At 43.9% G+C, this 26,430-nt stretch overlaps 1 pseudogene; it reads left to right on the top strand.

Moving 5' to 3' along the window:
* Positions 1–7,417: 7,417 nt before the first annotated feature.
* LOC149196427 (25S ribosomal RNA) lies at positions 7,418–10,610 on the top strand (annotated as a pseudogene).
* Positions 10,611–26,430: the final 15,820 nt, after the last annotated feature.

The raw sequence follows: 26,430 nt of genomic DNA, 5'->3' as shown, positions 1-26,430 counted from the left end.
CTCAATAAAGCACAGTCACCAGAACACAGAGCATACCACAGAATTCTGCAACAACAACCAGATCCAACTTCGACTTCATATATCATACTTCATACTGTATACGCTACTCTGATGAGCTGAACCAGTGTGTATACATGCTTTTACCAAAGTGAGCCCGCGTACAGATCTGCAAATATTTACTCATAGCTTTGTAGCTATTCCAGACATTAGTCATACCCAGATCATAACATTTATACAATAAGACATGCATCAATAATTCAGATCTATTCTATCCATGATCAAACCACATAATGATAATACATTCCAAGCCTTTTGATCCCGATCCATCATCCATCATCAACCACATAGGTGCATCCTTGGTTCGGATCAAGCAAAGCATCAAAAACCCATAACCAGCATACTAATCTCACACTTCATCAGATATTCATCACTTGCACAGTTGCACTTTGGCCTAATGATCTTCTTCTCCTTATATAGGTTTAGGCCTCTCTCAATACCATGGTCCAAAACCACGTAGGACCAATACCTTGGACCCAATACCTGGGGTCAATACCTCGGACCAAATACCATGGACCAATACCAAAATACCATGGACCAAAACTTAGTTTTCAACATGTACGCACCTTTACTTATGTGAAAGTACGTGTGCACATTATACGTGCCTTTGTATATAGAGAACCTGTGTGTATACACGACTTGGTATATAGTGAACTCGTGTATACCTTTCTTTCTTCATTCTTTTTGTTTACCTGCTATACTATGATCTTACATCTGAGAGAGTTGCCATCAAGTACAACATTTGTGTCATACCTGTATCATAATGGCAACATTATTACCAATATTTTCTAGAATCTTAAAAGTTCCATACGTTATTGTTTTCAGTTTTTTACCTTCTCCTTTAAGCTCTCCTTGCTAATTTAAAGCCACACTTCATCTCCAACCTAAAAATTGTGTTCAACACAATGCTTATCATGCCTTGTCTTGTTCTTGGCTTAGCTCTTTTCCAATTTTTCTTGAACCATCTTATGCACCAATTGAACTTGTTCAATGAATCACTTAGCCTTATCAATGTCACTATGTCCATCAATAGAAACATCTTTCCCAAATATAAAATCTAAAGGATATTTTAGTAAGTATCCAAAGCATGCCTCAAATGGAGATGTTTGAGTCAATGAATGTTTTTCCCGGTTGTAAGCATGCTGAATGTAGTGTAAGTGTTCATCCTAAAGCTTAGGATGTTTTCTGCAATAACCATGAAGAAGATGTACTATTGTTATGTTCACCACTTCTATCTAACAATTGGTTTGTGGATGGAATATTGTGTTATTTTTCAGCTTGGTGTCCATGAGTCCCCATAAGGTTGACCAAAATTTTCCAACGAATCGAGAATCTCTATCAGAAATAATGGATTTGGGCAACCCAAAATGTACCCATACATTTTGAAAGAACATTTGTGCAGTCTGTTCAGTTGTAACCTACTTCTTACAAGGCATCAAAATACACATCTTGTTGAAATGATCCACCACAACATAAAGATAATCATGATTTTTCCTATACATAGGTAGCCCTCCTACAAAGTCCATAAAAACACTTTCCCAAGGATGGGAAGGAACTAGAAGTGGAGTATACAATCCTAACTTTCTATTGTTAGGCTTACTAGTAGCACATAAAGAACATCCTCTTACATATCGTGACACACTTTCATTCATATGAGGCCAATAACAATACCTTTGTAATTGTGCCACCATCTTGCCTACACCAAAATGGCCAGCAATAAGAGAAGTATGTGCTTCCCTTATGATGTTGACTCTTTCACCCTGTGGAATGCATAGTTTTCCAAGATGATACAAAATTCTATCAAACATGGTAATCTAATTCCTCTACTTGGTTGACTTGACACAAAGTTGCATATACATCTTTAAAATCATCATCTAAAGCATACTATTCAACATAGCTCTCATGCATGATAGAATTATGCTTAAGGATCACTGATGCACTAACAATTGGTCTAGAAAGCATGTCAACAATTTTGTTATATATACCTTTCTTATACCTTATCACCAAGTGGAATTTCTACAAGAAACCCATCCATCTAAAATGCCTCGCTTGTTGTAGCTTGGTTTGTGATTGCAAGTATTTCAATGGTTGATGATCAATGTGAACAATAGTTTCCTTTCCCATCAAACAGTGTTTCCATTTTTTCAAAATTTGCACCAATGCATACAATTCTTTTTCATATGTAGGATAGTTAACTACTCCACCATTAAAAGTTTTAGAATGGTAATAAATGGGCTTACCATGTTGCATCAAGACTGCTCCCATGGCATAGTCACTTGCATCGTTTGTATCTCAAATGGTTGTCTTAAATCAGGAAGTGCAAGAACTCGATTTGTACTTATTCTCCTTTTCAATGCATCGAAAGCTTTTTGTTTCTTGCCTGCCCACTGAAAAAAAAATTTCACACTTGTCAAGGCATGTAATGGAGCTACAATTGATGGGAAGTTAGTAATAAACTTTCTCCAATATTGGGTTTCTCCCAAAAATCTCTTATAACCTTTATATCCCTACTTGCTTTCAGTTTAGTGCCTCATCTATCCACCTACCATACCGCCTTCACCCTAGGATATGGAGGGAGGACAGAGTGCTGCCTGCCCAACCCATTGAATTGATTCAGCCAGGAACACTTTGTAGGAGAGGCGATATTAACCCTTTACCCTAACTTCCCTTGTTACCCAACCTATTGACTAACCCACCTGAAGACCTAGACATGCCCTAATACCACTTGATTAATGAATCTTAGGAAGGACAGCTATGAACGAACCCTCTTCTCAGGACCGGGATCACACTACCTTACCCTTCCTTTCACCCTTTATCCTACCCTTCCCCTTTACCTTCCAGTCCACATAACTTTACCAACTGAACCACCTTCACGACTTACCTTTGCCCCACATAGCTTGACTAAAGAGCTTTTGGACAAGCCTTCCAGACAGCATTCACTTGAATCACACTTGCTTAAATAGGCTGGTACATTACCTATTCCGGCTGAGCCTTGCCCAGGATACACGTTCGATATTTGGGATACCACGTATCACCTTCTGGTCTGGCCGAGCCTCACCGATACGATTCTGGATGTGCAAGCAGGCTCAATTGATATAGAGAGCCCCCTTGCCTTGGTCATTGGCCTCTCGCATAGGGGATTCGCTGTATGCCCCTTGTAAGAAAAGACATAAAGCTTTCTATGGGGAATGATAGGTCTATGGCTATGGGGAATGATAGGATTAGATATGTTTCCTAGTGATGATGAGAGAGGTTCTAGTGATATTCATATAGGAGGGGTAGTGTTAGTGGCAAAGAAAGAGAGAGCGGTAACGGGGGTTCGGGGATCTCCCCGAGAATTCTCCCTATCCTGAGAGTGATGATCCTGAGAATCCTTAAACGGATGCGGTAGGAAGGCGAGGCAAGGGGGCTCGCCTGACGAAAGGAAGGCGAGGACGTGGCTCGAGCCCCCCCACCCAATAAGTAAATTGAAAGACGCTCACCTGACAACGTAAGGTGAAGAAGGGAAGCAATCCCGAGCATTCGGGGAATAAGCTAGAATGGTAATTCTGCTCATCTCTTCTCGTTGCTAAGCTAAGGTCCTGGGTCTCCGAGTCAGCCAGCGGCTTTTTCGAAGAATCCTGCACCCATGGGCATACGGCCTGGCAGGCCTTTCCTTTCAGCTTCATGGGCGTTGCCCCGTTCCCCAATCAGATGTTTGGATGTGAGCTATACTCCGCGAGGAGCCCCACGAGCGTATGGCCTTGCCATTTGACCTCTCTTCCCGTGTGGCTAGGAATGCTCAGTGACAACCTCTCAATCGTCACCGCCTGGCCTCTCTTGCTACCAGCAGGTCCCCGAGTCTAGTGTGGTCAGCACCAATCGCGTTCGGGCAACGAAGCTTACACTCATTCACACACATTGGTTCATCCTGCTACGCCCCGGGCCTTTTGCTCCTGTAACGTCAAGGCAAGGGTGGCCGGCCATTCTTTTGTCAAGGCCCAGGAATCAGCTGGGCATCCCAGCGGCGGGATTGGATACCCGCATCCGATCGAAGTTCAATTACTCGGGGGTCGCTTCGCAAAATACATTGCTTAAGACCAACGGGTCACACGACAGGTGCACGATCGACTTTGCACGCTTTCGGCCCTTGATCCGCCTTCGGCCTTGCTTCGTTATGCTCAGCAGCTTCAACAAGCCTGAAAGTTTCTTGCCGCCAATCACTCTGCCGGGAAAGCGCTGCTTTACGTTTTATCCTATGCGCCCTCCGAACGCTATGCGCTCCCCACCTTCGGACCTCGCAAAGAGAGAACTTTGTTTTCTGAAAGAGTTCTTCTCTCATTCGCGGAGCGAAGAAAGCGGGCTTCGCCCCAACTACCGCTATCCTTGGTAAACCCAAAGAGCGTAAGGAAGGGGAAGTTGCAGCCTCTCTCTGGGCCTCTGGAGAGGAGAGGGCGGGTAATAAAACGTCCTTGATCTCCACGGGTAGGGAGGAGAACGAAAATAGGCCGCCGATGGTGGCCATAGTAGGTTCGAGGATCTCACGCGGAGTGTTGCAGCAAGTCCTACTCTGGCGGCGTAGCAGCACCCCGGAGATCCATCGTACTAAAGCAATCCGAGAGGAACGATTTGGGTCATATTCGATCCTTTCCACAATGCCCATAGGTGAAGTGCTTCGTTTCGAATCAATTCTTCGCTGCAATCGCTTCGATCCACCCCCTCGGTGAAGAACCGTAGTACGCCCCGATGGATTTCTCCCAGCGGACTTCTCTGTACCAAAAGTGAATTGTCTAGGTGCTTTTCCCCGTAGGCAACTTTCTCTCGTTGTGTATTTCATAATCTTTCGATCGATTTCGGAAGGATACTGACTCCTCCTGCTCCTTTTCCGCGAGCGAGATCGTCGTCTTTTCGCGTTTCTCAAATATAGGGGAAGGAAAATGGAGGGAGGGGGCGCAGGAAATGAATATAGATCTAGAGCTCTGCGGCCTCTTATGTAATCGAAACGCGAAGCGATTTTATTCTATATGTAATATTGCATCGAGCGAGAAAGAGTGTGATAAATGACATACCCCCGACCCCTATATATATATTTCAAGAAGCCGCATCGATCCTGTCAACCACTACTAACTACTACTACTATTTTGACAGCAGCTCACCCACTATCCGACCGATTGGTGATGCGATGCGGATCTCACTTGGCTTGGAGTGGGGCCCCCTGCTCCGTGTTAACGATGCGATCGATCAAGGTCATGAACATTACCGATCGTCATGAAATGACCGGAAAAGACCAGAATCAGTCAGAAGGTAAGGTAGCGAGCGACTTACTTACCCATATTTATTCCCCTCAAAGCCAATTCGATCAATATTCTATTATATATGATTCAGTGGTTTTCAATTTGCAATCTGATATATCTCTATTGATTTCTTTCGATTGCCATTATATATGTTGCGGTGGTTTGCCAACGCTATCTTGCCGTCTTACGCCATCTTGCCATCAGGGAATAAGTACTTCAAAAAGCATACCTTTTCTCACATTTCACTAACAATCTATTATTCGCTCTTTATCTGGGACTGTAACTCAAAGGGATGCCGTGAACCCTGAAATTGGCTGAGATGCTGCTACCTTTCATCAAATGGAGTCAAAATAATCAATTTGGTGTGCAAGAAAGAGGTTGAATGAGCCCTCTTTGCTCCGTTCGCTTTGCCCCTATGGAATTAGATAGGAGTTTTTTCCATCAATCCGAGTGTGGTATAGGAGTTTTTTCCGTCAATCCGAGTGTGGTAGTGCCCTAGATGGGGTGCGCTATGGATGCTTCCTCTGTCCTTGCATATGGATTGGAATCTGGATCCGGATGCGTTGCATATCGCCCTCCAATGGTTTATAGAAAGGATATACGGTGGCTTGACTCACATAGCCATAGAGGGGCACACACTAGAGGGCACTGAAAAAATAGAAAACTCACTCTTTAACTGGCACTGGCCTTGACCTATTTTTATTCCCTAAATAATTCTAATAATGAGAAAGAAGCAAAAGAAGAAGGGCCCAGCTCCAGAAATGCCTTATATCAATCATTCCTATATTTTCCTTGCCCCGGAGGGACAAGCAGCTTCGCACCTTCTTGAAATCGCCTTTGCTTTGGATCGCTAACTCAGGCCCAAGTAAGGTGGTGGTATGCCTATTTCGGATCTGACCTGGGGATCTATTTCCTTGACTTGGTTGGCCTAACTTTTCATTATGCACCGGAGTCTAGATGGAAAGAAAGTGGATATCACGTATTCACCGGGAACCGCCTTCCTTTATTTAGATTCCCCCACCTACCGCGGTGCAGCGGACTAAAGGGTTGGCTTTATCAATCTCTCTAACCAGTATCATAAGAGTCGTTAGTATCGGTAAGAGCCATGACCTTCAGGGTTGGCCTAAGTCAGATCATTGACAAGGTTCGAAAAAAGGGGTCCCTACCGATCTCGAATGACGTAATTACGTATATAATGAATGACTGGAATCACTGGTCGAAATGAACCAATTAGGTTTATATATGTCATTTAGTTCGAGATCTCGATTGCATAATGACATATGCCCATAGATGCATGATATGCTAAAGCGTAATTACGTATATAACGAATGAATGCATTGATATGTGTCATACTAGATTCAATGTGAGATATTGAATGACGCTTTCTCATATACGTCATTCCTGATAGATTGAATGACGATTTCGATGGCGGCCTTATCAGTTGAGCTGATGGCGGCCTTTTAGTCAAGAGTTCGACAGGCTCACCCTGCTGGTGATGGCGGCCTTATCAGTTGAGCAACTAAAGTTTCAATTTACTTATTGGGTGGCGCCTCTCAAATAAGTAACTAAAAAAGCGATGGCGGCCTTTTAGTCGAGCGTTCATTACCTCTCCCATAGGTCGAGAGTTCGACAGGCTGACCCTCATCCATATGATGGATGAGCGATAAATCCCTCACCCTGCCGGACCTCTCCTTATCATTCGAGCTGATGGTAGCCTTGATAGTCGAGTGTGCTTACGCACCCTGCCGGTCCTCATTCGACTAATGAGATATTACCTCACCCTTCTTAGGTCAGGTGAGCGCTTTCGCTCCTCAAATTAGATTGCGTAATTATGTATATAATGACTGGAATCACAAACAAGTTTCAGTGATTGACGGGTGCTTTAGCACACACGGCCAAAAGGCCGCCATCGGTGGTGTGGTGTGAAGCAGGTTCAATGCTTGTTGTATCGGAAAGAATGCATCGGATGGATGCCTGGGCATTGAGAGGGAAGGACGCTTCCAAAGGCGAAAGGCCATGGGGAGATACCGTCCGTGATCCATGGATCTCCAATTGGGAAACCATATCCAAGCCCCGTGGCTAGTCCGCGCTCCTTGGACTTGAAAGACTTAACGAACTGAAACATCTAAGTAGCTATGGGAAGGGGAATCAACCGAGACCCCGTTAGTAGTGGCGAGTGAAAGCGGATTGGGAAAATACTAAGCAGAAGAGGTTTTCGTTTCGATCTTGGTCTCATTTTCCTAGCCTTGCCTTCTCTGTGTGATTCATTTCAGTTCATTGGATGATGGAAGAACCAGGCATGCTGATCTTTGCCCTTTGATTTAGGCTATAAGGTGCCATAAGGAACTTGAGTTGCTCGACCATAAGGGAGAGGTAGGCAGAATTGTGAATGAAAAGGTTGGAAGATCTGGCCAAAGAAGGTGATAGCCCTATAGAGAGTCCCATGGTTCGATTCTGTAAGTAAAACGCAGCGTGTTTGAATTAGGATCGCTTCGTAGCGAGAAAGGGGGACCACCCTCTAAGCCCAAGTATTTCTCAATGACCGATAGCGTACAAGTACCATGAGGGAAAGGTGAAAAGAACCCTAGGAAAGGGAGTGCAATAGAAAGAAATACGATGCGAACAATCAGTCGAAGGATGCATAAGCAGGCTCGACCATAAGGGAGAGGAATTTCTTACTTGACCCTCCGGGGGAAAGGAGCAAAGATGCGGGTAAGATTCTCAGGGTCTAACCTGACCGGAAATACCCTCTCCTTAGCAGTCGAGCCCCTGCCAATCCTCACCCATCGGAATGAATGAGTGACCCCTAAGTCATATGGGGCCCTCTATTTGTTTAAAATACCTGAGCAGAGCTCAGGGTTGGGTTGACCTGGACGCGATTCACCCTAACGGCATACCTTTTGCATAATGGGTCAGCGAGTAAATGGTAACAGCGGCTTAAGCCATTAGGTGTAGGCGCTTTCCAGCCAGGGAATCTCCCAGTCTTGACTATTTGACCCGAAACTGATCGATCTAGCCATGAGCAGGTTGAAGAGAGCTCCAACAGGCCTTGGAGGACTGAACCCACATATGTGGAAAAATATAGGGATGACTTGCGGCTAGGGGTGAAAGGCCAACCAAGATCGGATATAGCTGGTTTTCAGCGAAATCTATTTTAGTAGAGCATGTCTATAATATGACCCAAGGTAGAGCACTCAATGGGCTAGGGTGGCCCAAAGCTTGACCAACCCCAAGGAAACTCCAAGTACAGTATTAATCAATCATACAAACATACTTTGGGTGCTAATATCCAGAGTCGAGAGGGAAACAACCTAGATCATATGCTAAGGTCCCTAAGAAATCGCTTAGTGGAAAAGGAAGTGATCGAGTGATGACAACCAGGAGGTGGGCTTGGAAGCAGCCATCCTTCGAAGAAAGCGTAATAGCTCACTGGTCTAGCTCCATGGCACCGAAAATGTATCGGGGCTCAAGTGATTCACCGAAGCGACGAGACCTTGGAAGCGTTAAGCGGGCTCTCAAGACCCAAGGTTCTTTATTCCCATAAGGGTGAGGTATTTCTTGCTCGACTAACAGGACCGGAGGGGCTCGACCATAAGCCCCCCCACCCAATAAGTAAATTGAAACTTTAGTTGCTCGACCATAAGGTGCCGTTAGGCCGCTCGACCATAAGGGAGAGGGAGAGGAGAGGTCATTTCTTGACCATAAGGTAACAGGAGAGGAGGGCGAGAAAGCGAGGCGCCAACCAAGTGTCAGTAGCGGGACGTTCTGTCAATCGGGGAAGGGACAACACCTGGAGATATCAGAAGTGAGAATGCTGACATGAGTAATGATGAATCATGTGAAAAACACGATCACCTGCCAGTTCTAGGGTTTCTGTGTTCAGTAAATCTACGCAAAGTGAATTGGTCCCTAAGGAACCCCCAAAAGGGCTTTCGTCTGATGGGTACACGAAAGTGACGAAGTTGCCCTGACCACTGAACCATGTGTGTCTATTGAAGTGAATTGGATGAGAGTTCGATTTTCTTGCCAACCAAATTGAATGAATGCAAAAGCGCACTTCTGTTAGGGTTTCAACTTCCAGGAAAAAACTTCGAATTGGGAGGGCGATCCTCCCGGTGAACTAACCGTACCCCAAACCGACACGGGTGAACAAGTAGAGTATACTAGGGCGCTTGAGAGAACCATGTTGAAGGAACTCAGCAAAATGACCCCGTAACTTCGGGAGAAGGGGTGCTCTCCCTCCTATCTTTGGGTTGGGAAAGCGGCACATACTAGGGGGTAGCGTCTGTTTATTAAAAACACATGACTCTGCCAAGTGGTAACACGATGTATAGAGTCTGACACCTGCCCGGTGCTGGAAGGTTGGAAGGAGAAGTGTGATAAGCTTCGAATGGAAGCCCCGGTAAACGGTGGCAGTAACTCTAATTGTCCTAAGGTAGTGAAATTCCTTGTCCCATAAGTAGTGACCTGCACGAATGGTGTAACGACTGCCCCGCTGTCTCTGACATGGACCCAGTGAAAATGAATTCTCCTTGAAGATGCAGAGTACCAACGGCTAGACGGTAAGACCCCGTGCACCTTGACTATAGCTTCGCAATGACAACCTCTTATGAATGTGTGGGATAGGTGGGAGGTGGGGAACTATCAATCCCGGAATACCACTCTTTCGTCTAAGGATGCCTAATCTCTTCTTTCTCTAGATTGATTCTCAAGGCAGGACACTGCAAGGTGAGTAGTTTATCTGGGGTGGATGTCTCCTAAAGAGTAACGGAGGTGTGCGAAGGTAGGCGCTTTCAACAAGCAAGCGTAATGGTCTAAGCCTGTCTGACTGTGAGACTCACTGGTCGAACAGAGATGAAAATCGGCCATAGTGATCCGGGAGTCCCGCGTGGAAGGGCTCTCGCTCAACGGATCAAAGGTATGTTGGGGATAATAGGCTGATGACTCCCAAGAGCTCTTATTGACGGAGTCGTTTGGCACCTCGATGTCAACTCATCGCATCCTAGGGTTGAAGAAGGTCCCAAGGGTTCGGTTGTTCGCCGATGAAAGTGGTGCGTGAGTTGGGTTTAGAACGTCGTGAGACAGTTCGGTTCCTATCTACCGCTGGTGTTGAAGGGAGAACTACGAGGAGATAACCCTAGTACGAGAGGACTGGGTTGGGCCAACCTATGGTGTACCGATTGTCACACCTAGCAGCGTCGAGCAGCCAAGTTGGTATGGAAGAACTGTTGAAAGCATCTAAGCGGGAAATCCTTCTCTAGACAAGTTCTCATACGAGGTGAAAGAACATTACTTCGATAGGCGGTAGGTGTAAGCACCGCGAGGTGTTCACCGATATCTTACTAAACCGAAAAGTGAGAAAGAATGGTCCCGGAGGGGCTTGTGCTTCCTAGTGCAAGGACCCGACAGGGGGCTCGACTGATAAGGAGAGGAGAGGAAAGATGCACTTATAAAGAGCTACAGCAAATAAGCAAGTTCCCTCCCTGAGCGTCAGCGAAGAATATAAGAAGGTATTACTATGCCTTCTCCATTCCTTATTAGAAAGAGAATAGGCACTTCTGAGCGTCAGCGAAGCTATGATTGCATTATATATGTAATATTGACTATTTATTGGAAAGGAAGATGCACTTCTAGAGCGTAAGCGAATAAGCTAGCATATGTATGGGTACCATACTACGGCTTAAGAAAGACCACCGGGCCTGCTATGGGGAACTTAGTGCATGGACTAATGAATCTTACTCTACGAAGAGCTCTTCCTCTCCAAACGGTACAAATCAGAGTTAGTTGTTCATTTGACTCTTCCTCTCCCCATAGATCTTCCTCTCCGATACTTTTGTAGTTATGTACAGCTTAATACAATCTTCACTCCAATGGAGACTCTAAGGCTTGTTTTTATCTGCTGGACCAAGGCAAGACCTTAAGGACCACCTATTGAGATGGATGGTAATTTAAGTACAGAAAGGTGGTGGCATATGCAAGATACCTCTCGGACCTATCCGGATGGTAAATTAGGGAAATAAAGGTGGCCTCAAATAGTCTAAAGCTTCTCCTCGATTCAATGACTTCTCGCCGAGTTACTCGGGTGTTTTTAGATGTGTGCGAGAAAGGGTGATCGCCGAGCTCTCTTCCCTTGGGCAAAAGGGACTGATCGCCGATACCCTACTATGGATAAGATAAAACAAAGCAAAGAGCCTAATCTAATAAGATAAGACTTCGTATTCAAACCTTAGGGGAGCAGAGGCAGCTCAGCTAAGCTCCTTGATCCTGCGGAGCCCGAGCCCGATCACAGACCGTCCTAGGACTAAGGAACAGCTCTAATAATTAGACTTAAAGAGGTCATCTGCACTAAAGGAAAGGCAGTTAGTCCTTATATTCTCCGAGGAGCCCAGATACTAGTATTCCTCAGACATTCTTACTTGGCTTAGCAGGAGGTTAAGAAGTACTGAGCCTTAGTAGTTAGGAGCCCTCAAGCCTGAGCCATTAACTGCTAAGACACCACAGAAAAAGCTGTATTTTTTGTTAGAGCTACTCGTCATAAGGAACATCAGAGAGGATAAAACCCATTGAAGGAATGCATAATGCAAGGGGTAGCCGAATTCATCGTGCCTGTAATGCAAGAGGTAGGCCTAAGAATGGGAATATTTAGTCATGCTAAGCGTAAGAGGAGGAACTGGCTGGCTTGGCTCGGCTACTGCTACTCGCTGGCTACTGCTCCTACTCAGCGCTAGTTAACTGCTCCTAGTAATGGTTAAGGATAGACTTCATGCCTTACCTTTGCCTTACCCGCTCATACAGTAAGATCAGGAGCCATGGAAAGTGATTTCGTTAGGAAGGACTTGCCTTAAGAGATTGATTGACCGTGGAGATCGGATCGATAAACCAGCCTTAACGTCCTCCTTATTTAATTGGTACTGGTAAGGAAGTAATGCAAGAGTTATCCTGCGAGGTAAGGTGCTAGTATTAGCTCCTGCTACTTGAGGTAAGGTTAGCAAGTAGTTCAAGATCTATCTCTCTTGCTTGTGAGAGAAGAGGTACGCAAAGTAAGGTCAGCAAGTGCTAGTTGTCAAATCAGCAAGTCAAGGAAACATCTATTTCTCTTGAGCATGTGCTAGTTTAGGTCAATGGATCCATAAAGAATGAGGTTTCTACCATCTTCCTGGAAGTCAGATGGCAGGAGATATGAAATGCTTGTGGCAAGGAACCATAAGAGCTCGATATAAGAGAAAGGCTTAGGATGGTTAATGGTTCGCTAAAGACACAATAGGACTAAACCGCTCAGAAGGTCATATTGTAATGGAAAGGCAGAGCAGACAATAAGCTGAGGATTCAAGCTTAGGATTAAGGAACAGATATCCAAAAGAAACTGAAAGAGTGAAACAGCTTTCCTAAGGCTTACACAATCCACCTAATCAATGGGTCTAATAAAAGCTAAAATCTATACCCTAAGCCCCCTAATACCAGCTAAGCAAGGAGCCCTACTAACTGACAAAGCCTTACCTAATGCCCTAAGCCCCTTAACACCTAGAAACATTGAACCTACGTACCAGCTAACCAGCCCTAATCCTGCTAACCAGCTCAAGGTAGAAACCCACTAAACCTAAGAAAGATTACCAACTTGAAAGTGTATCCTCCAGAGGCCAGACCCGAGGAGCCTTTGTTAGAGCCTTTTGAAGACTTAGTATCAGAGCAACACCCAATCCCCAGAGCTAAGCAGAATCCAGCCTTCCTAACAGCATAGTTACCACCATACCCATCAATCCATCTTAACGCTTAACGCCCTAGCTAGTAGGTAGGTTTGTCCTATCCATCCATCTTATAGTAGGTAGGTTCGCCCCATCCCTCCATCTTGGGTGGGCCGGGAAGACCACTAGAGGAACGAATAGGGCACCTGCTTGAATGATGTGGCCTACGTAGCTTACATAACCGGATCGTATAGGAGGAGCTATCATGAAACTAGCGGGCAGATATTTCCGCTAGCAAGGCCCCTTATATGCCCTTTTCCTAGGCCCTTTATAAAGAAGCCCTCACCATATGAATAGTGAGCCCGATGGCGGCCTTTTAGTCGAGCCCCCTACCGGGTCCTCACCATCGGAATAGTGAGTCCCTACCGGGCCTCTCCTCGACCTCCTCGGCCGAGTCCCTCGACCTCGTAACCTCAATCGAGTCCCTCCGGACCTCACTTCTTTGGGGAAGGTGAGCTTCCAAATCGATGGCGGCCTTGATAGTCGAGTGTGCTAATGCACCCTCTCCATATGAATAGTGAGTGTCCCTAACGGGCCTTTTAGTCGAGCCCCCTATTTTAGTCGAGCCCCCTACCAGGTCCTAACGGGTCCTACCGAGCCTGATGGTCGAGCCTGCGTTAGCATCATGACTAGAAGAAATGCATAATGACATATATAATGAGATATATATTTGGATATTACGGATCGATGATTCGAGCTATGATCCCATACGATGCTAAAGCGTAATGACATAGAAAGAAAGAGGCCTTACTTTGTTGAGCTAAAGCGAAGAAGAATAAGTTTTCTCCTCTCCTTAGTCCCATGAGCGAAATCGAAGCTATGCAATTGTATCCACACATTAGAGAAGAGCCATTAGTGGCTAGTCCCACGAGATCTAGCGAATAAGCTTTCTAATTTGTCCGTGTAGTTCCAAAGGATACTAGTGGGGAAACCTAACCAACAAGCCTCCTCATAGCAGCCAGACCTACAACTACAAAACTATTCATTAATATACAATATCGCATTGAGACGTTTAACCTTTCCATTCCAATGGGGTGGTTTACTCCTACAGCAGTGATCCCAATGGGTAAATAAACAAGATATCTAAATAGAGTGCCAGGACCTTACCTTCTAGCTAGCGATTTGAGGTACGTAGTCGCTCAACCAAAGGAAGGAGGTTAGGACTTGACCGGGTTGATCAGGACCTTACCTTCTAGCTAGCGATTTGAGGGGAATAAATCCATTATCCTCTCCCTTCGGTCGAGCGGCCTTACGAAAGATAAGGAGATTCTCCCCAGTCAGTCGAGTAAGTCGCTACAGTAAGCAAGCGGTGCCCGAGTGAGTGATAGACCCCTTTAAGCGATAGCGATCTGGTATACCAAGCCGGCCAGCAAGCGGCGTCATTGTAAGAATCAAATAAGTATCGGTGACCCGCCCGCCTCACTAACACTCGGGTTCTGGCTGCGAACTTCCAATGTTGAACTGAAAGCGGATGTCAAGGGGTAGGCTGTCGAGGTTTGTTCATATGCGTGCTGAGGGAGTATGGCTGAGTGTCAGGTCCCGAGGAGTCATTTTATAAGGCGGTTTCCAAGGCTGAGTGTCAGGCTATTCCCAAGGCATAGGTGAAGTTCCCAAGGAGTAGGTCTGACGCACAGGTTCCAAAGGCACAGGTTCCAAAGGCTAGTCCCACCCAAGGCTGAATAAAAGGTCCAAAGAAGTTTCCAAGGCAGAAGTTTCCAAGGCAGAGTGTCAGGATGTTCCCAAAGCGGAGGTATAAAGCATAGGTTTCAAAGTCTATTTCAACCCCACCAAAGGCAGTAGGGCATAGGTTCCCAAGTAAGAGTGTTAGTAGGGTCCCAAGGAGGTATGAGTATGGCAAGGTTCGTTCCTAGGGTAGGTGTAGTAAAGCAAGGTTGGTCGGAGGGTAAGGTTGGTTCGTTTCATCGGTGACCACCTTCACACGACTTGGCTTCGGTCCCCATTCCTTTGTCCGCTCCAATACGGCCAGCATAAGTGTAAGAAGAAACAAATCATAATTGGTGCAGCTACCTCAAACACACGCTCGGTATGGTTTCTGGCTGCGAACTTCTTACTATGGTGAACGAACAAAAAGCGTGTATGTCAAGGGTAGGAGGCAAGGTAGGAAGGGTAGTAAGGTTCGGTCAGAAGGCAAGAGTCAGAAGGGAAGGGTCGGGAAAGGGAAGGCTAGGGTTATAAGGAAGGGGTTATAAGGAAAGGGTAAGGATGAAGTTGGTCTGATCCCGTCCTGATACCTGCTGATAAGAGAAGGGGTTAATAGCTGTCCCGTCCCGACTCACTAAGTTATTCATTCATCCAAGTGGTTAAGGGGTATTCAGGTGGGCAGGTAGTTGTTAGGAAACACTTTAGTAAGGGATAAGGCTAAGGTGGTTGTTCTAGAGCAACATTCGTACACTCAATGGGAGTGAATGCTTCACAATGAGGGGAGGTAGACACATAGTGCATGGGCATAGTATGAGTAACATAATTTTCTATTCTGTCAGGTGAAGCCTATATATGGCAGTTAACAATACGGTCTCAGGTAGGTCATCTATTGGGCTTTGATAGCTAATAACAACTAGAGCTTTTCATCCATTCACCACAGCCCAGATGGAAAGCTTTGAAAAATATGGTTAAAACAAAAATTGAACAGAGAATCTCGACCTCACCGAGGGGAAAAATAGAAGCTGTCGAAATGACGGGTTGACCGGCAGGGTATAAGGGCTACTAATGGATAACTGATAGGCATGATAGGCCACCTTTTATTACTTAATTTCCCCACTTTGACATGGTGGTCCATGGAGGAATGGGTGGGGTAGCAACTAACTATACGCCACCTTTCCTCTCACGAATTCCCCAGTTTATTGGGCCACCTTCGCACTCTCTATCATCTTGATACGCCCACTTTATGTACCGAAATTCCCATATTTGCTTGGGCCAGGTTCAAACTATCTGTCATCTCGACACGACACCTTTCATTAGTGAAATTACCATCTTGATAGGATGTAGGGCTCGCCTAACATAAGGAGGGCGAGGACGCATTCACAGCTTTTTACTCATAGGCCGCGTTCACATTATCTCTCTATCATCTGGATACGCCCATTTTCGTTAGTGAAATTCCCATCTCTCTCACTCGATCTATCCCCTATAGTTCTCACCCTACCCCTTACGCTACCACATGCTTACCAATGATGCACTACCTGCCACCTCTTGATCTCTTACGATTTACGATTCCCATCTCTCAATCCAATCCCTCACCATATGAATAGTGAGTCGATGGCGGCCTTGTGTTCTTCGCGTTCCTCTCTTTTGGGGGAGGGGCCCCAAAAGAGAGTTGTTCGTCTCCTCACACGTTACCTCACCCTACCGGGCCTCGACCTCGTAACCTCGGCCGAGCCCCTAACGGGCCTTACGGTTCCATCTCTCGCTTGATCTCTCCCTTACGGTTCTCGCGCCCCATACCCTTTACGGCTACCACACGGCTTAACGGCTTACCTTCGAATAGCAATAATGCTAGTGATTATGCTTCACCTAGACTTTTGATCAGCTCAGTAAAAGAGAGAGAAAGCAAGTAAGTAAAAGAATATAAAGGAATGCTCCGGCTGCTCCCTGTGTGAATGCCATCTGTCATCTCTATCATGTCTGGAAGCTGATCTCTGCTCTCTCTGAATCTGCTTAAGGCTCTCCACTATATGCTCATTTATCTGGTTCTGCTGGGACCTTCAAGATTCTTTCATTATAAGCTCTTACACTCAGGACTTCCCTCCTGAGACTTATCATAGTCTCCTCCAAATCTGCATGCTCCACACTGCCTTTGTGCCCATTAGTCCCTTTATCTAGATTACCAGGCCTGAAGTGCTCTTCTCTGATTTCCCCCTCTTTACTGTGATAGCCCAACTCTTCCTCCATCCTGCTTCTGAGATCTGCTTGCTGTGGCTGTATCTGTACTCTGTCTCTGTACTGCTGTAACTTTACCTGCCAATACTTTTTTTAGCTCCTTTCCTGTCACCTGTCTGTAGCTTCATGCGGCAATCACATAAGCATCTGCATGTCTGTATCTGTTACAATAAATTATGAAATGCTGCGATGTGTTCTTAGTTTATTAGTGAGTATTATTAATATTATCATATTAGTTTATGAAATATAATAATAAGACTTTTTGCATTATTGTAATATCGTAAACGTCGTTCAACATACCATAAACGACACGGAAATGGATCACCCAGGAACGAAGTGCTCGACCAAGGGGAGAGGAAAGTGTTTAAGTAGCTCTGAATGTACTGCTTGCTATAGATCGACAAGGCGTAACCAAGAATAAGGAATAAGATAGGTTTCTTTAGATAGATGGCTGGCTCCCTGAATAGAAGCGGTGGCTAGCGTTACTAAGGTCAGGTTGGTCTCCAGTGTTCCCACTCCCATCTCACTCGATCATAGTTAATCGCAGTTTCATATATAAGGTTAAGGAGCTTATCTGGAAATCGCAGTGGAGGCCTGTCAAATAGTTGGGGAGCATTCATTTCGATCTCGTATCAATGGCCAAAGCCAAAGAAGAATAGTTGGTTCGCCGAGAGATATGTTAGTGCACTGCTGCCGGGAACGCCGTTTGTAAGATGCCCGACAAGCTTAGGGGGTGCCCCTACTCCTTATTTCATTTTTGCGTACCACCCACTTTATCTTCGTTTTCAATGGTTTGGTCTAGCAAAAAAAGAATGGAGTGATTCGTCGCACCTGACCAGAGTGAAAAATACCCACCTGAGACCTACCTGGTCTTGAGTGAATCGATATACATCTGCCATGTGAACCGAAGGCCGAGCGAGAGCGAGGCACCAAGGCAGAGAGTTAGTGTTTCCCCGCCGTCGTTTAAAGATTCAATCTGTTCCCGAATTGGTCCAGTAGGAATAGCGATGAAAGGGACCAGCCGGGGGGAGAAACGAATCACCTTTGGCCCGGCCCCAGACAGCAGTCAGTCAAAATAGAAGGCCTGAGCCTTCCTCACCTTCCTTTGTCAGGTGAGCCATCCTTCATCCTTGATGGCGGCCCGTTGGTCGAGCTTGCTTGCGCATCCTCTATTTCACAATAGAGCGGCCTTACGGCACCTTTCCCGATGCGGGCAAGCAAGAAATTCCTCACCATATGAATAGTGAGTCCCTACCGGGCCTCGACCTCGTAACCTCGGCCGAGTCCCTACCGGGCCTATCTTTTTTGAATATTTATTCGGTGTAGTGCGGTGCGGTGCGGGGGTCCTTGCCCCAATCTATAGCCCTAGCCCCCTGAACTGACCGTCTAGATTCACCGACCATATAGATATTGACTGACCAATAAGAGATGCCAGCAAAAAAGACAAGCTAAGAAGGAAACAAGCCACTAACCAGGATTGAACACGAACGATTGACTGCAATCTGGTTAGATCGACCTACGACGGATAATCAGAATATGCTTGACGGAGGAGCGGAGATGCTTGACGGAGGGGAAGAAGCATGACGAAGAGGGGAGAGAAGCATGGCGTAAAGGAGAGGGGGAAGATCTCTAGATATTATATACGTAATTCTAGCTATTCTTTCTTAGAAGTGGGGGATGGAGAAGCGGATGGAGGGATGAACAAGAAGATTACTACCGGTCCTACTGGAGCCCCATACCTCATGGTAGGCGGGGATGGCACATCAGTCATGTAGATTAGAGTATAGTAGGCCGAATGAAGGGTACAGTCAATCTAAGATATTAGGGTTATTGCGCAAACCGAATCGAACCCCCGCCGTGGGAGTTTATGTCTTTCTTTCTCGTTCAATCCCACGGCCCTAACCCCGAATGGTTCGCCTCCACCCTGCCATCGGTTTGCGCACACCCGGTAAAAAGTAGTTTCCCTCATAAGACCTGGCATTTCAATGACTTTCTAGGTCTAATTCAATCTACTCAAGGCTAGATCAAAACCACACATGAAAGTGGAGGGAAGAATCTAACATATCTATATAATCAATAGAGAAGTGTACATCATAGGGGACTAGAAAGTAGGGATTAGGAAGTAGAAGCTATTCAGGAAGGAATAGGTAGGAGCTCTATAGTAGTAGTAGTTTATACATTCAATGGGTATGCATAGGTCCTCGCAGCCCAACGAAAGAGCCCAATATCGGGTATACCCCAATACCTAGGAATCGGGATCATACGCAATTCTACCCCACATTAGCTCTCTCACTTATCTATATATATAACAGGTTGAGCAGGATAGAAAACCACAAACACACTCTCTATGGTACAGGATTACCATGACTAATGACAAGGAGTAGCCAGTTACCCTACTTATCCATACCCAGTCAATTTGGCGATGCAATCTGCTACATATGTCATGACATCTGGGGCAAACAGTGAAGATCGATGACAGTCCTTGGTATGTGGATGAGTATGTTTCATATGAGCTTAGGAGTGAGCTGATGAATAAGATATGAGGCGTAGATTTCTTATATAAGTAAAGAGTTGGGGAGGTTCTTTAGCTCTTTCTTATGAAATACCGTTGCCAATTAGGGTCTCGCATAAGGAACAATGGACATTGGAGGGCCCTGCTGCTGCTTACCCTTTTATATCTAATTTGCATATATTCTCTCCTCTCCTTAACAGTCGAGCCCTGCCCTCAAGCAATTGATAATGAATAGCAAGGGGTGAAACGGTTTACCGCATCGGGGTTCATTATGTATATAAAACATAGAAAAAAAATGTATTGGCGCTAATTGTCCTTCCTTCTCGTAGTGAAAAGGCTGCTCTTTCCTTGCACTAGGAAGCGCAAGCCCCTCCGGGACCTTTAGTGGGAACATGAAAGGGAGGGAAGGAGGGAGATGAAAAGCAGATATTATATATGTCATTATGTGATCGGTTAATTCATTCCGATATAATATATGCATTATCTGGTGGTAATTACTACTTCCTTGATGCTTATTGGGTGGTGGGCTTACGGTCGAGCCCTGCCTTTGCTCTTTACGCCTTATATGAACGATAGGTACTCCCACCTTTGTCTAGTAGTATAGCTCTAAAAGTACGGGCTAACCAGGCTATCAAGTTCATCAGCTCGAAACCAAGGTCAAGATCTGGAGCCATTTCTTGGCGGAGGTTTTGGACATTCTCCCTCCTATTATTGCATTTTCAGGATGCGCAAGCAAGCTCGACTGATAAGGAGATGACCGGAGGGACGGAGTCACTCACTATTCCGATGGTGAGGGTGTGTAAGAACACTCGACTCTCAAGGCCGCCATTGACAGAGTCACTCACTCATTCCGATGGGTGAGGGGCTCAACTGATAAGGAGAGGAACTTGAGTTGCTCGACTGATAAGGAGAGGAACTTGAGTTGCTCGACTGATAAGGAGAGGAACTTTAGTTGCTCGACTGATAAGGAGAGGAACTTTAGTTGCTCGACTGATAAGGAGAGGAACTTTAGTTGCTCGACTGATAAGGAGAGGAACTTTAGTTGCTCGACTGATAAGGAGAGGAACTTTAGTTGCTCGACTGATAAGGAGAGGAACTTTAGTTGCTCGACTGATAAGGAGAGGAGGCGGAGGTTTTCACATCTTTCCCTCCTATTCTTGCCCCACGAGGAGGCGGAGGTTTTGATCAGTAATGAAGGTTAGGAAGTGGGACTAGATAGATTCTAGTGGCTAGATACGGCATGATAGTTATGTCATTATTGAATCATAACTAGTGAATGCACCGGCAATATTGGACCTATTGATCCCGAGCCAGCTAACCGAAATGACATATATAATAGAGTGATGGCTTATCTCTCCCTTTCTCACTCACTCAACTCCTCACTCTGCATCACCGGTTCATGAAATTACCACATGGATGGGATGTCATAATGACATATATAATCTATTGAATTCATGACTGGAAGAAAAGAAGTGAGCAAAATCGATCTATCATTCATGGCATAATGACATATATAATATATGCATTATCTGCTAAAGCGTAATGACACGCTATAATATCAAGCAACATTGGCTGCTTGGTAGGGAAAATGTGTAATGACATATGCCCATAGAAAGTCTGCTAAACCGTAATGACATATATAATTCATTACCAGCGATCTCATACGAAGAGAAGTGAGAATCAATCTCAGAGTTGGTCGAAATGAATCGATTTCTCTCATTTGCATCATGTCATATCTAATCATGCTAAGTGCGCAAGCATAATTACGTATATAACGAATGCATAATGACATATATGCATTCACTCTCTATCGATCGAATCTAGTATGACACATATCTCATTCATTCATAATGAAATATGCCCATAGCAGCATTTTTCATGAAAGCGTAATGACGTAATGACATATATAATGAGCGTCATTCAATATCTCAAGAATGACTAACGGATACGGGTCGAGGGGAAAGTCAAAGTGCCTTGGTTAGTGAAACACGTTGCCAACGATTTCTCGCTCGACCATAAGGTCTGACAGGGTGAGGTACGAACGCTCGACTAATAAGGTCGCCATTGCTCGAATGTTAAGGACGACAATGGGGCTCGACTAATAAGGAGAGGTCCGACAAGGCTCGACCAATGCCCCCCCCACCCACCCAACAAGTAAATTGAAACTTTAGTTGCTCGACCACTGGGAGAGGATCGGTAGGGGCTCGACCAACGCCCCCCCCACCCAATGAGTCAAATGAATTTCTTGCTTGCTTGATGTTAGGAAAGCAAGGAACTTTAGTTTCTCGACCATGGGAGAGGACCAACAATGGGGCTCGATCATCGCCCCCCCACCCAATACACTAATGAGGTCTATCCAAATTCACATTTAGACATATTATAAAAAACACTTTTCTTTCTTTAAGACATCTAAGACTTGCCTAACATGCCTGACATGTTCTTCATGAGTTTTGTTGAAAATCAATATGTCATCTAAGTATATAATCAAAAAGTCGTCAAGAAAAGGCCTTAAGACATCATTCATAACTCTCATGAATGTTGCAGGAGCATTACAAAGCCCAAATGGCATAACCAACCATTCAAACAAAATTTTCTTTGTTTTGAAATTTGTCTTCCATATGTCTCCTTTAGAAATCCTAATCTGATGATAGCCACTTCTCAAGTCCAACTTAGGAAAAATACATAGAATCTTTCAACTGATCAAGTAAATCATCAAGTCGAGGAAGAGGGTAAAGATTCTTTACCATAATCATGTTGAAGGCTTTGAAATCCACACACATGTGCCATGTACCATCTTTCTTTGGTACTAAGACAATTGGAGACCCACATGGCGATGTGCTTGGTATGATGACACCTTTATCAAGAAACTCTTGGATTTGTTTCTTGATTTCTGCATTCTCCATGACTGGCATCCTGTACATGCCAATATTTGGAAGAGGAAAATCTTGTTGCAATTGGATCTCATGTTGGATTCCTCTTTTAGGAGGCAATCCTTTGGGTTCCTAAAACATCTCATCATAGGTGTTAACAACCTCAAACAAATCAGATTTTAATCTTGCATCACATCCTTGGAAGGCTTCATTTTCAACATTCTCTTTGGGCTTGATCATCAAGAGTACAAAATTCTTACTAGCATTAACAAGCCTGTTTATTTGTCCAGCATTCACAAGTGATAAACTAAACTTCTTGCTATGTGCTCTAACAATGTACTCAATCCCATGTTTAAACAAATGATATTTGTTCTCATGGCTATGAAAGATGGCTCTCCTATCATATAGATATGAGCTTCCCAAAAAAATACCACAAATGTCAAGTGGAATTACATCAATCTCTACCTCATCTATAAAGTTTGCAGTGATGGAAAATCTTAGTTTACATCTTTTTGTCACATGTAATTTTGCATTGGCACATATCCAACTTAAAGGATAAGTTTTAGGATGAGGAGTGGTTTCCAAATTCAATTTCTTAACAATGTCCTCTGAAATAAGGTTTTCTTGTGATCCACTATCAAACAAAGTATCTATCTTGGTATGTTTTGAAATGACTATAATATGGAAAGGCTCTATTCTTTCTTTTTAATGTTGAGTTTCATTGAGGCTACTTGAAGAACTAGTATTTGCAATAGTATCTTTACCTTTAAATCCCATGGATGTGATCTTTGTTTCATCATTGGAATCAGATTCTAAATCTTGTTGTGTAGTTGTAGTAGTCTTTTGTTTCCCTTTGTTGTTCAACTTTTTGGGTTTCATTTCAGGATGAAATTTCCAATAGTGGTCTTCATCATGGCCTTCTTTCGAACAATGTTTACATGTGAGTTTTTCTCCATCTTTCTTGACTGAAGCATTCTTCTTCCCTTTTCCTTTGAATTTCCCCTTTCCTTCGTCTCCACTCTTGAATGGATTTTTGCTTCCCTATTGAGGAACATTCTTCCCTCTTGCTTCTAAATGAGTTGGCTGTACACAAACTTCATCTAGTTTTGTAGGGTTAAACATGAGAATTGTGTGTCTCAAATAACTATGCAATCCTCCAATTTATTTTAGTAAAGTGTCTTGAGAGGATAAATCTATACCCATAATCAAAGATCTTTTTCTAAATGATTGAGTATAGCTTTGCACATTTTGACCCTTAGCTTATCTAAATTTTTTCCAATCCATTATAGATTTTTGCATGTATCCTAATGGATAAAATTGTCTTCTTATTACAACAACAAAATCATTCTAAGAGGATAAAACCTTACCACTTTTCTTCATGTCCTCTTGAGTTTTGGCCTCCCACCAAATAAGTGCTGCACTTTCCAACCTAATAGAAGCAAGCTGAATTTTGGTCTCATCATCCTTGATTCTTTGTATCCTTCTAATCCAGGAGGATTCCGTTGATTCAATTGTACAAGTGTTCAAGTGTCGTCATCACTTCAGTTCATCTTTGATAGATCGATAGTGTTGGTTAGGGATTAGGTTGTTCAGGTAATGTTCATAGTGTTCATGGAATTCAGTTGATATGGGTTTTCCTTGGCTGTCAACATGAGTCCATCGACAGTTCTGCCAGGAATGGTCAACGACATGTGTTTTGTCATTCGACAAGCATGATTAGTGTTAACATGGGTGTCGTTGTGGCAAAGGATCGATATCGTTGTTTGCCAACAACATGCATGTGGTTTTATGTCGCTTTGTGACAATGATTGGAAAAAGTGTTTCTCCACCTAATATAAAATCTCAAATCCTAAGCTAAAACCGAAAGCTTATGACCTAAACCCTAACCTATCAAATCTCGGCCTATTTTCATTGTCAAAACATTACAAATCCAAAAACCTATGCTAAAAGACCTAAACCCTAAGTTCTAAAACTATGCTAAACCTAACCCACATTAAAATATCTTTTCCCTAACTGCTAAACCCTTGACATATAACCCTCAGCCTTGCAAACATGTTTAAATAAACAAAAACATTATAAATTACATAGTAGTCCCCAAACCGCGCGGGTATGGAGACCTTGACAGAGACAGGTCATGTGAATGATGTTCGTTAACTATCGAAGGTTAGCCATCGAGAACCACCAACTGCAAACCGCATTGGAGACGTTGGCATGTGAGCAGGTAAGCGACTATGTAAACCACCATGTTTCAAAACCACAGCAGATAGAGCATAAATCGCCGCGGATTACATGCGAACAGTCAGGAGTTTAGCCGCAGCGGGTTTGGTGGGCAGTTATGGCTAGGTGGCCACCAAGGGTTAGACCACTTGGTCACATGCCAACGGTCCACCCAATTCGTGCCACCATAACTGCTAACGGTTCGGAGATAAAACCAAAGTCTATTATGGGTTTTTTTATTAAGTTTTGTTACAAAATTAATTCCACCACCATAACAACTAGCCCTATGTGTCCTCTTGCAACTAGACCGAGTTGTAAATCCGATCCAAACCTAACAAAATTCACCTCAAATGTAGTCAGAGGAGGTTTTGATGCATCTACAGGCCTATAAGAGGTAAATTTCTCTTCATTGATCAAGAAGAGTGGTTTTTAACTTTTGTATGCAGATTCTGGAGGACATAGGCGAATTTGTGTTCAGTGTTTTGGGAGCATCCAGGGTCGGTTTTGGAAACTGTAAGTAGCGTTGGAAAGCTGGTTCAGAGGGCTATTTGATGATAGAGGTCAGAATTACTTGTGTGTAAGCTAAGGCTAACTAAATCACTATGTAATCGACTCATTTCTTCTCATTCCTAATAAAAACGGTTGCCCATCTTGAAAGCAGACCCGGAGATGTAGTCCATCAGGGACGAACTCCATCATCAATTTGCTGTCTGGTATCGCTGTGATTTTTCTATTTTAACTTCTGTTATGCATCAATTTTATGTTTAATCAGCTGTCATAAAGTGTTCTTTCAAGCAATTTTTCCTCGGTTTTCGTGCTTCAGCTAACATTCAAATCATTAATGGTTAATCAATTCTACATTAGTTTTTAGTTTATGGTCATTTCAGATAATATAATTTGGTATCAAGTAGGTTGTGCTTGTAGAATGTGCCATTGAATGTTTACCAGGTCAAAGTCGAAACGAGGAGAAGGAATCCTTGAGCAGATCAATCCAGAGATTGGAAAGCGACAAGTCGTTCAGAAATTGACCATGTCAGGACTTGATGCAAGTGAAAAAACTGAAACTAAAATGAGTGAAGAATAGTTTCAACAAGCATTCTTAACCATGCAGCAGATGTTGGGAGAATTGTATGAAGACAAGAAGGCGAGAGATGTAGCTTATTCAAAGCCATCGAAGAAGGACAAAGGTAAAGGGAAGGCTGATAAACCACATTCACCTCCATCATCTCCATAATCCTATTATTCTTCTTCTTCTTCCAGTGTAGAATCTGAAATGGAAAAGAAACCTAAGAAAACTTCTCTTTTGAAACTTGATGTTAAATTTGATTTACCTATTTATGATGGCGAAATGAATCTTGAAAAGCTAGATAACTGGATGAAGCAGTTAGAAGTGTATTGTCGCATTCAGAACATTTCTAGTGATAAAACTAAAATTCAGTTAGCTACACTTAGAATGGGGGGAACAACTTTAATCTGGTGATAAAGTAAAACTCGGATAGATGTAAAGCGTAAAGGAAAAGTCATCTCTTCATGATCTAAGTTTTTGAAAGCTCTTAGGAAACAATTCTATCCTTTAGGATACATGCAGCAAGTCGTTATTGATTGGTAGCATCTGAGGAAAGGTAAAGGGTAGAGTGTTCAGGAGTTTACTCAGGAGTTCAGAAAGAAATCATTAGCGCTTGGTATTTCATTGGATACACGTGAAACTTTGTTAAAATACATCCACAGTTTACATTTGTATTTGCAGCATACTTTATTAATGTTTAATCTTGATGATTTTGATGAGGTGTGTGTTCAGGCCATACATATTGAATCAGGTGGCACACCATTCAAGTTTTCATCGCAGTCATCCAAAGAGTTGGAAA

Source organism: Pinus tabuliformis, chromosome 2_2 (genome assembly GCF_031772625.1).
Source record: "Pinus tabuliformis cultivar Carrire ecotype Pingquan chromosome 2_2, CPIR1, whole genome shotgun sequence".
In the NCBI taxonomy this organism is placed as follows: domain Eukaryota; kingdom Viridiplantae; phylum Streptophyta; class Pinopsida; order Pinales; family Pinaceae; genus Pinus; species Pinus tabuliformis.
This window is presented reverse-complemented; position numbering and strand designations above follow the sequence as displayed.